Source organism: Pan troglodytes, chromosome 16, assembly GCF_028858775.2.
Source record: "Pan troglodytes isolate AG18354 chromosome 16, NHGRI_mPanTro3-v2.0_pri, whole genome shotgun sequence".
In the NCBI taxonomy this organism is placed as follows: domain Eukaryota; kingdom Metazoa; phylum Chordata; class Mammalia; order Primates; family Hominidae; genus Pan; species Pan troglodytes.
In genome coordinates, this window is record NC_072414.2 from 62,642,979 (window position 1) to 62,654,626 (window position 11,648).

Below are 11,648 nucleotides of genomic sequence, written 5' to 3' on the forward strand. Positions count from 1 at the left end.
TCCATTCACAATGTTTTTGCTTCCTATCCCTACAACTCAGGGCTGTTTGGGTTTAAAGGTATTAGTCTTGAAAAAAGAATGCTTCCAACAACAGACACAATGGTTTCAAAAACATGGCCATTTCAAAAACATGATCATTTTAGCTCCCCATAGTACTGTGGTTGTAACAAAACTACTACATCATGCAGGCAGAGAAGGGTGAAGATGGAACCTAGGAGTCTCCTGGGACTTCTCCCAGTACCTTGATGTTCAGTGGTAAAAATGAATGGAAACTCTAGCCAGTGGCACTGAATTTTAGTGTTTGCTAATTTCCTTGATGTAAAAACCCCCACCATAGCCAATTTCAATCTATCAACATGACATTACTGAACATGCAGTTGGGATAAGATGCACGGCAGCACAGCATTATACAGTATTTCTACTATACATATAAAGACATACATCATCTCAAAAGGAAGGATATACGCTAGTAAAATAATTAGAGTGATGAGTGCGGGGGTATTTATTACATTTGTTTTTAATAAACTGTATTTAATTGTAGGCTTATATAATTTAATTTTTGTTTTGTTTTGTTTTTTTGGAGACGGAGTCTCGCTCTGTTGCCCAGGCTGGAGTGCAGTGGCACAATCTCGGCTCACTGCAACCTCCGCCTCCCAGGTTCAAGCAATTCTCTGCCTCAGCCTCCCAAGCAGCTGGGATGACAGGCACCTGCCACCATGTCCGGCTAATTTTTTTTGTATTTTTAGTAGAGACGGAGTTTCACCATCTTGGCCAGGCTGGTCTTGAACTCCTGACCTCATGATCCACCCACCTCAGCCTCCCAAAGTGCTGGGATTACAGGCATGAGCCATTGCACCCAGCCTATAATTTAATTTTTAATAATGGCTGTTTTTAACAAATGCTCATAACATTGTTGAAAATTTACTAATCCACTCTCACAAGCTGGTACAAGATAGATCCAGCACACCACTGACAAAGCTATTCTATAGAGAAGTCACTGAGGTCCTAGATCCCTTAAAAATGAAGGTTGGGGTCACCTTTCCTAGTTAAATAATCCAGTTGGTTGAGATTCTAGCTAAAGACAAAGTGGATCCTAAATATTGAGGAGGAGAAAAATCACCAACACCAATTCTGGCCTTGGGTTCAGTTGCAAAAACTAAGGCTACCCACATTTTTTTTTCCTTCCATATATCTATTGATGAGTTTTAATTAATTTCCTTTGTCTTCCCTTTCATTATCCCTCACTCTTGGGAAAGGTGACTTTACAATTTAGTCTGTAAATCAGATCACAGATTTTTGAGAGAGAATGTGACATACGTCGAGGAGAGCTAGACATCCCCAGAGACCCTGAATGTGGACTTAAAGCTGGTCACAGTTTTTTCTTTTTTTTTTTTTTTCAGAGACAGAGTTTCACTATTGTTGCCCAGGCTGGAGTGCAATGGCGCAATCTAGGCTTACTGCAACCTCCGCCTCCCAGGTTCAAGCTTTTTTCCTGCCTCAGTCTCCCAAGTAGCTGGGATTACAGGCATGTGCCACCATGCCCAGCTAATTTTTGTATTTTTAGTAGAGACGGGGTTTCACCATGTTGGCCAGGCTGTTCTTGAACTCCTGACCTCAGGTGATCCTCCCACCTTGGCCTCCCAAAGTGCTGGGATTACAGGCGTGAGCCACGACACCCGGCCAGAGCTGGTCACAGTTCTTATGAGATGTTGGATTGCCTCCCTTCAGGGGAATGGATGAATTTGGTTTTTATGATATGATGGGTAGAAGGGAGGGATTTTTGTTTTGTCATATTTTGGTTTTGAAGTATAAATGTAGAAAGAAGAAATGTTGATAAGGTAAAATTTCTAAATAACGCACCATCTCATACTGCAAACTTGAATATAACACAACTAGTGATTGCCGCTGTCCTCTGCCCAACCCCTGTTTAAATGCAGGCAGGCTAAATTTCTTATCCTCTGCAGCAGGACTGAGAAATATGGAGGAAGGATGAAGCCAAGTAGGAAATAGCAGACACCAGGCAGCCCTTGTTTGGGAAGGATGAGAGATGGAGATTATGCTCCTACATCCTTGGTATTCTCCCCGGATCAGGACAATGAAATGGGAACCAATCAAGTGGGAGAGTTTTAGAAGCACTGTAACTGTTCTGGAATCCATTCCGACTGCAGAATCCACAATCATTTTCTTGATATTTAAGCTAGGGGTTGACAGCTGCCCCAAATGGTACCAGATGGCACCCGGGACCAGGACACAATTAAATCCTGCAGTAGGACTCTCAGAACTCTCGTCCAGCTAGCTGTGCTGTCTCACTCGGTTATTTCACAATAATACAACCCCTCCTTCTATAAGCTTTGATTCGTTTTGGAACTTACTATGGCATTAGAGCAGGGTTTATGGTATCAGCTACCAAAGGGAAGGGCTTTCATAGATATTTGTGTTTTGTTTTTAATTTTTGGCTTCCCAAAGCTTGAGCCCACTTGTGTAATTAGGAAATTCCCACCTTATGAATCTTAGTATTCCCACCTTATGAGTCTTATGAAGCTGTGCTGATAATGCCCAGAACCCACTTCTCCTTTGCAATTAGTGTATAAGCCACATGGCCGAGGAATAGCCTGGATGGCAAACCTGCCCTGAATCTGGCATTCAGTGGTAACAATGGCATCTCCACCGAGCCCTTCTGACGGTTTGGCTGGATAGCCTGCATACAGTCTTTCCATCTTTTGAGTGATTCCTGAGTTACCTAATATTTTTCCAATAATTACTTTTCTTCTTAAATCAGACAACTATTTTTGTAATTAAAACCCTTAGTTCATGCTACACAAATATATTCTAAGGGGAAGTAGCAGAGTCCCATTTCAACTTTTGGACCAATGACCCAGGAAGTAAGGCAGGCCACTTGGAAAAACTATGGAATTCTTTTTGAATGAGTCTGCTTGTAATGTCACTCTGCTACTTCCTTGGTGAGCTATTTGAACTCTCTGCCTTTAACCTCCCCTTTGTTCATAGGGCTCGTCCTCCAGTCACTACTGTAGAGGCAGGAGGGGAGCTCTTATATCCATAGCTGCTTGATTCCCCCTGTATTTTGTCTTTCTGTTAATGCACATAAGCACATCATAGACTACATAACAGCAGTGTGAGGAGTTCAATACATGCATGTAGACATACATCTCAACCAAACTTAGTGTCAGAAAAAGCAACTTCAAAATTCATAATTCAGCGAAAACAAGAAGAACATGGTCGGTCCAAATGCCAAGACAAGCTCAACAATCACACCAGGAATAGAACCTCATAAAACTCTTGTGCTAAGAAGCAGTTTTGTAATAATCAAAGCATCTCTCTTTTCACTCAGGTCTAGGTACTGAGGTTAAGTTAGTTATACAAGGTCACACCAATAATTAGGAGTATACCTAGGAGCCAAACTCAAGTCTTGTTTACATTTGTACATTTCACAAAACTTTATAAATTCTCCATCATTAAATATGTCCTGGATTACCTAATCTACACACACACACACTGTCCAGTAAGAAGAAGAAATTTCTGCAGAAAGTCTCAACTTCCAATGAGCCCACTAATCTCTAAAAGACATGTCTTACTTGATTTAATGTTAACTTCTCCCCACAATGCATTCTCTTCCTCTTCCACGCAGTTCTATTTTGATGGATCCTGATAAGCCTTGTACCTAGGAAATTCTTCCAGGCTAGTTTTTCCACTACAGGCGCTGGCGTTTCCCACTGACCATCATCATAGCCGGTGCATAATGAGCCCACCAAGCTCTTGAATATGTCCAGAGCCAAATGCAGAAGAGAAAGGACTGACCTGGGCCACTGTTCAGTGTTTTACTGTAACACAAAACAATAGAAAGTGCTCTTTTATTCACTCAAGTCCTAAAGGTGCTGTACTCTGGATTAAAGAGGTAGCTTGGGGCAAACAGAAACCCCAAAAGACTCATGTTTTTCTTTGGCCTTAGGAAGCTCAGACCTGACTTTGTAGGCCAAGTTTGGTTATGGTATGAGGACTTTACACTTAGCTTTATCTTAATCTTCAATTGCCTAACATAATTACTTTTGTCTTATACATATTTCTGTAAGTCATTGTTTATTTTTCTGAAGAACAAGGTAAATTACTTTCACCATTTTTTTTATTTTGAAATAGTCACCAAAAGTTTTCAAGATATTACAGAGAAGTTCAGTGTGCCCTTTACCCAGTTTCACTAAATGGTTACATTTTACATAAATAATCAAAATCAAGAAATTGACACTGGTGCAATACGTATATGTGTAGTTCTAGGTCATGTTCTCACATATGTAGATTCCTGTAACCCTGGAAGCACCCTGTAATCAAGATACACAACTATTCCATCCCCACAAAGATCTTTCCTGCTATCTCTTCATATCGTACCCACTCCCTTCACCCCCCCGTGTATTAGTCCATTCTCAGACCACTATAAAGAAATACCCAGGACTGGGTAATTTTTAAAGGAAAGAGGGCTAATTGACTCACAGTTCTGCATGGCTGGGGAAGCCTCAGGAAACTTATAATCATGGCGGAAGGAAAAGCAGGCGTGTCTTACGTGGCAGCTGGTAAGAGAGAGAGTGTGTAAGAGCAAGGAAAACTGCTTTATAAAACCATCAGATCTCATGAGAACTCACTTACTATCATGAGAACAGCATGGAGAAACTGCCCCCATAATTCAATCACTTCCCTCCCTCCACACATGAGGATTACAATTCAAGATGAGATTTAGGTGGGGACACAGACCCAGACCACATCACCTGGCACCCACCAATCTGTTCTCCATTGCCATAATTTTGTCATTTTGAGAATGCATATAAATCAGTTCATGTAGTATGTGAAGGTAAATATATTTTTGAAGTACATTTATTTTTTCACTCATCTTTTTTTCTCTAGATCATTTTCATTTACCATTTTATTAACATATCCACTTATTCAAGCAGAAGACTTGGCTGGGAAAGCCACCACTGGAGAGATTCAAAATGTTCTAGGATCACTCTTACTTCACTGTAGCACATAATTTGGTTTAGTAACTTACACGTAAAAATTTTATAGATGATAGGACAGATAACTATATCTTTATTCTCTGTGGCAGATTCGATAATGGCTTCCCAAAGATGTTATCCATGCCTTAATCCCTAGAACTTGTGAATGTCACCCTGTATGGCAAAAAAGGACTTTGCAAGTGGGATTAAATTAAGAGTTTTGAGATGGAGTGATTATCCTGGATTATCCAAGTGGACCCTCCTAAATGCAAGCACGTATTCATATAAGAGGGAGACAGAGTGGAATGTGACTACAGACAAGAGAAGAGAAGGCAATGAGACAGTGTGACCATGGAGACAGAGGTTGGAGTGACACATGCACAAGCGAAGGAATGCCAGACGCTACCAGAAGCTGAGAGGCAAGGAATGGGTCTTCCCCAGAGCCTCTAGAGGAAGTGCAACCCTGCTGACACTTTGACCTAGTGAAACTGATTTCTGACTTTTGGCCTCCAGAACTGTGAGATACTACATTTCTTTCATTTTAGGCCACTAAATTTATGGTAATTTGTTTAAAGTGCTCATAGGAAATGAATATACTCCCCAACAACTAAGATGGTGCCTTTCTGATATATTGCAAGTGCTCAAGAAATGTTTCATGAACTTCATTGAGTTCAGAATGAAAGAAAAGGGTTTTTTAAAGGGAATTTCTGAAAGGCTTAAAGGAAGGAGGATTTGGGTTGTCCCTTGAAGAATTAGGTAAATTACAATAGGAAGAAATGGAGCAAGAGATTATTTCAAGTGGTGTGAATAAGATGGGCAAAGCAAGGAGGCAGGAGAGCCCAGTACTATGAGGGCAATGATGCTGGGATATTGTCCCAGCTTGGCTGGAATAAAAAAGGTCCTCGCTGGGAATCAGTGGGGGAAGCACCACAGTACAAATGGCTAGCTACCTCATTGATCAGTGCATGTATGGGTTTTCACTGGCTTTCCTCCAGTGCAACTAATCCTGCCAATATGGGAGACTCTCAAATGATTCTTCTAAGACCCGAGCATAAGCAGCGGTGTTCTGTAGTGTGCTGTAGAAATCCCACTTCAGTGGGTCCACTTGGCTCCCCTGCCAGGAAGCCATTTGGAGCCCAGTAGGATAGAAAGAATGTGTTTGCTCCTCTGGGAGATGGCTCTGTCAATTACTGACCAACTGTTATCATTGTCTTAGTTACCATTCTGTAATAGTTCTAATGCACAAATTTCATTCATTAGCTTGGTGTGGATGTGGTAATCCATATAGCAAACGGATGGGCTTGTCATCTGTCTCCAAAAACTCCAACACTCACTTCACTCCTAGCATCCAAGAAGAAAAACACGGTCAACTCTATTTAACCCAGTATCCTGTTTGGGCTCCGTTCATGAGCCCATCAGCACATCCATTGCATAATGATAATCAGTGTTGTGATGTTGTTGATGATCCTGAGATACTATAAGGTCTTGACAGTCCTTGTGAATTCTCAAAGGCAAAGTACATTTCTTCAACACAGTTTCTTATTTAACAGAATTCTGTGTTTTAACCAGAACATTTTATTCTCTGCCCACACAGCAATCTCCAACTGGCAGGCTTCCCAAATTCATGCCTATTTATCCAAGATTGCCTTTTGTTTTCTCAAGAGCAATTGCAGAAATATTTGGAACTTGTGAGAGTATGGATTTTGGAATAGAGGTAAAAGATAGGTAGACTAATGGAACAGAATGAAGAGTCAAAAAATAGCCCGATATATATAGGAATTTGATATGTGCTCCAGGTGGCATCACAAGTTAGTGGAGAAGACAGAGAGCACTGAATTAAAAAAAAAAAGATAACTGAATTCAACAAACTGTATAGCAATTTGGACAATAATTAAACTGAATCTATCCCTCACACAAAGCATAAAACAAACTCCAAGTGGATTATGTGTTTAAATATAAACAATATCATACAAGCACTAGATAAAATATGTTGGGAAAGAATGTTTAAGGTGTAACACTAATGTCAGAAATCATAGACTGACAAATTTAACTGTATACAAATTTCAAATTTCTGAATGAGAGAAAAACAGTTAAATGACAAGTGAAAAAAATCAGGGGAAAAATTGCAGTCTATATGACAAAGAGTTAACATTGTTTTACAGGTAATTCTTAAATTAGCTACAAAGGTTAAAAGCCATCATTCTTTCTCTCTTGCCCACATAGTCCAATTCAATTAAGCACTCTTAAGCCCAGACTCTTAAAACAAGGATTGGAAGCCTATTTATTTGATGCCCTGGACAAAGATGGAAGTGGCCCCAAAATTCTGCTCCATTATTATTTTTTGAGACAGAGTCTCGCTCTGTCGCCCAGGCTGGAGTGCAGTGGCGCAACCTCAGCTCACTGCAACCTCCACTCCCAGGTTCAAGCGATTCTCCTGCCTCAGCCTCTCAAGTAGCTGGGATTACAGGTGTGTGCCACCATACTTGGCTAATTTTTGTATTTTTAGTACAGACAAGGTTTCACCATGTTGGCCAGGCTGGTCTCGAACTCCTGACCTCAGGTGATCCACCCACCTTGGCATCCCAAAGTGCTGGGATTACAGGCATGAGCCACCGCGCCCAGCCAATGCCCTATTATTCTTCCTCAGAAAACTCTTCCTTGGAATAGATGCATCCAACATATTGGAAAAGATAACATCAAAGCACAAAGAGTGATTATCTGTAGGCTTGGAGTGAATTATTTTTGCCTTTTTCCTATCTGTATTTTCTGAAATTTTCTAAATTGACTATGCTTTGGAAATTAGAAGGAAAATTTATCAGCCCAGGTTCTTAATTATAAGCAATAGAAATCAATCTGGCTGTTTTAAGCAGGCAGGGATTTATTTAAAATGTACTGGCTATCTATAGAGAAGGTAGAAAATCAGGCTTAGGCCTGAGCAGACAGAAACAAGTTTCCAAATTATACTCCAAAGCCTGTCGGTGAGAAAACAGCTGTTCCACCAAGCATGAGATGTTCATCTTTTGACCACCTCCATCTCTGCACTAGGAACCTGATCGTGCAGTAACCCCAACTGTCGTTGCTGCCAGAAAGACGAATATCACCCTTGCCTCTTACCGTTGCTTAGTCCCCTAGTCAAAGTTGAGGGCACATTTGGCAGAATGTGCTGGCCTGGGTCATGTGCCTGCACCCCAATACCACCTCTGTCAGGGAAAAGCAATTGTTTGGCATTTTCAGCCTCTATAGTGAGCAGATGTCTCCACATCTTATCAAGACTCATAAGGCAGAGAATTCCCAAGAGGTAGAAAGGTGGTTCGTATGCTGCGTGGTCAAGAGAACAGTAAATGTCCACTACACACTACACTTTTAGAAAAAGATGTTTATAAAAATACAGAGAAATGGAGCACTCTAAGGAAAGCAGTAACAGTTCAGGGAGAATTGTGAAGGGGTTGAGCATAATTCAGGGAGAGATGATGCCTCTACTTGTTGAAAATCATCTTCCTCTCCCCCTAAAATATGAATCATTTCCCTTCATTTTATTGTTTTTCCTAAGATTATCTGCCAATTAATACATTATTGGGGGTTAAACATGCTTTTCAAAAATAGTGTACAGTGGGTTATCAATAACTTACAGCCAGTGTGAATTAATTTAGTCACACTGATTTTTAATTCCTGCCTCAAAGCTATACCAATTCCTATCTTTGAAGGAAGTGAGCGAGAGGAAAGAAAACAAGAGCACATGCACTTAGGGCCTAGGTAAGAGGGTACAAAAATGGGGGACTTACGGTATGGTGAGCATGTTAATGAAAAAATTATTCAGTGACATTTGTGAAAGCACATTAAGAAGGTTTTATTCAGGACCATCGTATTAGGATAGGGACCACTGCAACAGAGTTTGCAAAAGTGGAGAGAGACTGGGATTGACTCTGAATATAGCATGGGCAAGTGGACATTTATAGCCAAGGAGCATGGTTGGAGGGGTGGTCACTGGATGGGAAATTTCTACGAGACAACATCAGGAGTAAGGCTAAACTAACCCACAGGATTCTTACTGAAGACAGATGGGGTGATCAGACATCACCTGTGGAAGGTGGAGTATGAGGAATCGGATCAGATGTCAAGAGTGATCAGCTTTCAAGGGTGAGGGCTCTTGCTAAACTGACTTGGTAGGGTTCTTTGCTAAAACTGGGTTGTACAAGGAAGTGCACAGATGGGCCTAGGAGAAGGTTGAATAGCTTGACTAAAGTTTGGCCAGGCAAAGAATTTTTGTCATGTGCACAGAAGGCCAGAAGGGAGTGACACAGAAAATGAAAAATAAATAAAAGGCAGGCAAAAAACAAACCAACCAACCAAAAACAACAGATACAGATATCTACTTAAGAAATTTGTTTGAAACATCTGTGACCCAAGAATAAGGCAAGAAAAAAAAAAAACACGGATTTTTCCTTATGGACTCAAAATGTGGACTATTACCCTGGGTCAGTCATCTCATGGACTACAAATTATTCCAAAATAAAAATGTTACTAAAAATAGCTTTCTTACCATTAAGTCCGATGGAAGCACTTTAGGAAATGTGCCATTTTTATCCCACGGCATGTACCCTGAGGCACTGCGTACTCCAGCTTGAGATGTATACCAATTGATGTGCTGGCCCCATGGAGAACACCACGCCAATTTCGGAACCAGGAATAATTCTGTGTTCTGCCTGACACCGTGCCTCACATATGTGATGTTTTCATCATTACACTGGCCACTAGGAAGTTGAGAGTCAAACTGAGGTCAGCCCCAGAAAAGCAGGATATTACAATGTTAAATGGCATATTTCCTGCATAACAAGCTGCTGCTTGTTTTTCCTATCCTTTTAGTATTTATCATCCCCATTCTCCTCTCCCATATTAAGAAAAAAAAAGTCAGCCATCTTAAAATCCTTTTTATAATGAGGAAGGGCAAAAATAATAAATATGCATATTGACATTTGCTTGGAAACCTAGAATATAAATTCAAGGCACTAGCTCTTTATTCTGGTTAGACATCAAATCACAATTAAATCTTCCTCAAATTCTCTGTTGTCCTGGTAACTGCTCTCTACTTAGAGAACATGGAGGGCGAGATTGCCCAAAAGGGTCTGGAAGGAGAGCAAGAGCTTATTAAGGAATTCTTTCTGATGTTCATAACCACACAACAAGCTGTGCCAGAACGACAGCGCGGAGCTGGAGAAAAGCCCTCCTTCAGGTTATCCCAATTGCTGTGATATATTTTAGGCTCTGCCGCCGTTAAATGCTATGTACATTATAATAATGAGATTGGCCATGGCACACCAAAAACATTGACAATAAATAGTATTTTGGATAATCAGATTGAAAATCCTCTTAAAACACATTTGACTCTAACAGCTATATTTAGACTTAGATGAACAGTGGCTGGGGGATTTTAAGTGTCAATTGGTGTGAATGAATAAAGATGGTTTTAAAGGAGCTATATTGCTTAGGGATTAAGGCCAACTGGAACAATTCACTTAAAAAAAAAAAGCCTCCACACTCAGGAGTGCAGCTCACATTTATCTGATTGAGGCAGATACACTTTAATCCTTAGGACTTGTATTGGTAGTCCTGGGATGGTTCGTCTCTCCATTTGTACAAAGCATAAATGAGATCTTGCAACTCCTGTAACTGAGACAATGTTTGCAGCAACAACAAAGAGGAAAAAAAATTTAAGTAGCAGTCATTTTTATTTTGGCTTAACAGATTTTCAGCAGGAAGACTCTGAATATGAATCGGCTTCATTTTTAAATCCTGAAGAAAATTTCTGAAGCAGCCCATAAGGTGCCACTTTAGTCAGAGGCAATTTAAAAAAGCCTAGAATAGCAAGAAAGAAAATCACCAAATTTGTTTGGACATTGTAGGGGGAAAAAGTTACAAATTATATTAACTCCATTCTCACATCCTCCCTGAGTCTATTTGCTTTTATACTCCTAAAACTCTTCCCCTTTTTGGAGGTAGGAATGGGGCAGGAGGCATGGTGTAAATAGTAAGAAAAACTTACATTAAGATATTGGTTACTTCCAACAATGGGATTGTGATAAGCACTTAATAAAGAGAATGGTGCAGACTTTCTTCCAATAGGCAAGTGATTCTTCTCAAGGGTCAAATTCCACTCTCTCATTGATAATTTGAGCATTGCTAGAAAAAGTAAACACTAGAACTCCTCTCTGGGTCTTTGTTTTCATGGTCCTTAAGGACCACTGAAGAAGGCATTTCCAAACTTAAATTCCTAACAATATATAGCAACCTTAAGAATCCTGGAAACTACTAGAAACATAGTTTCTCTAAGTGAAATATCAACAAAGGACATGTACCTACTTGGATTTCCTGCAGGTACCACTTTTAAAGTGGGATTCACCATATTCTTCTAGCCAGTAAGCAAGCTACTTAATGATGCATAAAACTAATTATTGTAAGACTGAATCTGTTTGGTAGCTGTTCACAATGTGGAAAATCACACTTTTTCATGGCCTATTTTCTTTTAAAATGTGTGCCCCTTTCCCATCCTTAATGGGTTCTGTATATGTAAAATAAATACTCTTCGCAGCAGGACCCTGGCTTCGAGGCCTTAAAACCCAATAAAAGAGTCCTGTAGTTTAATGGTCCTTAAAT

At 40.2% G+C, this 11,648-nt stretch overlaps 1 long non-coding RNA gene across 1 annotated transcript; it reads right to left on the bottom strand.

The window, feature by feature from the left end:
• Window positions 1-3,593: 3,593 nt before the first annotated feature.
• On the bottom strand, window positions 3,594-9,747 carry LOC134808552 (uncharacterized). The gene is made up of 3 exons (XR_010151771.1): window positions 9,538-9,747; window positions 4,501-4,577; window positions 3,594-3,839 (listed from the first exon to the last, which is right to left on the bottom strand). It is a non-coding gene; the product is annotated as an uncharacterized LOC134808552 (long non-coding RNA).
• Between the last annotated feature and the right edge of the window lie 1,901 nt (window positions 9,748-11,648).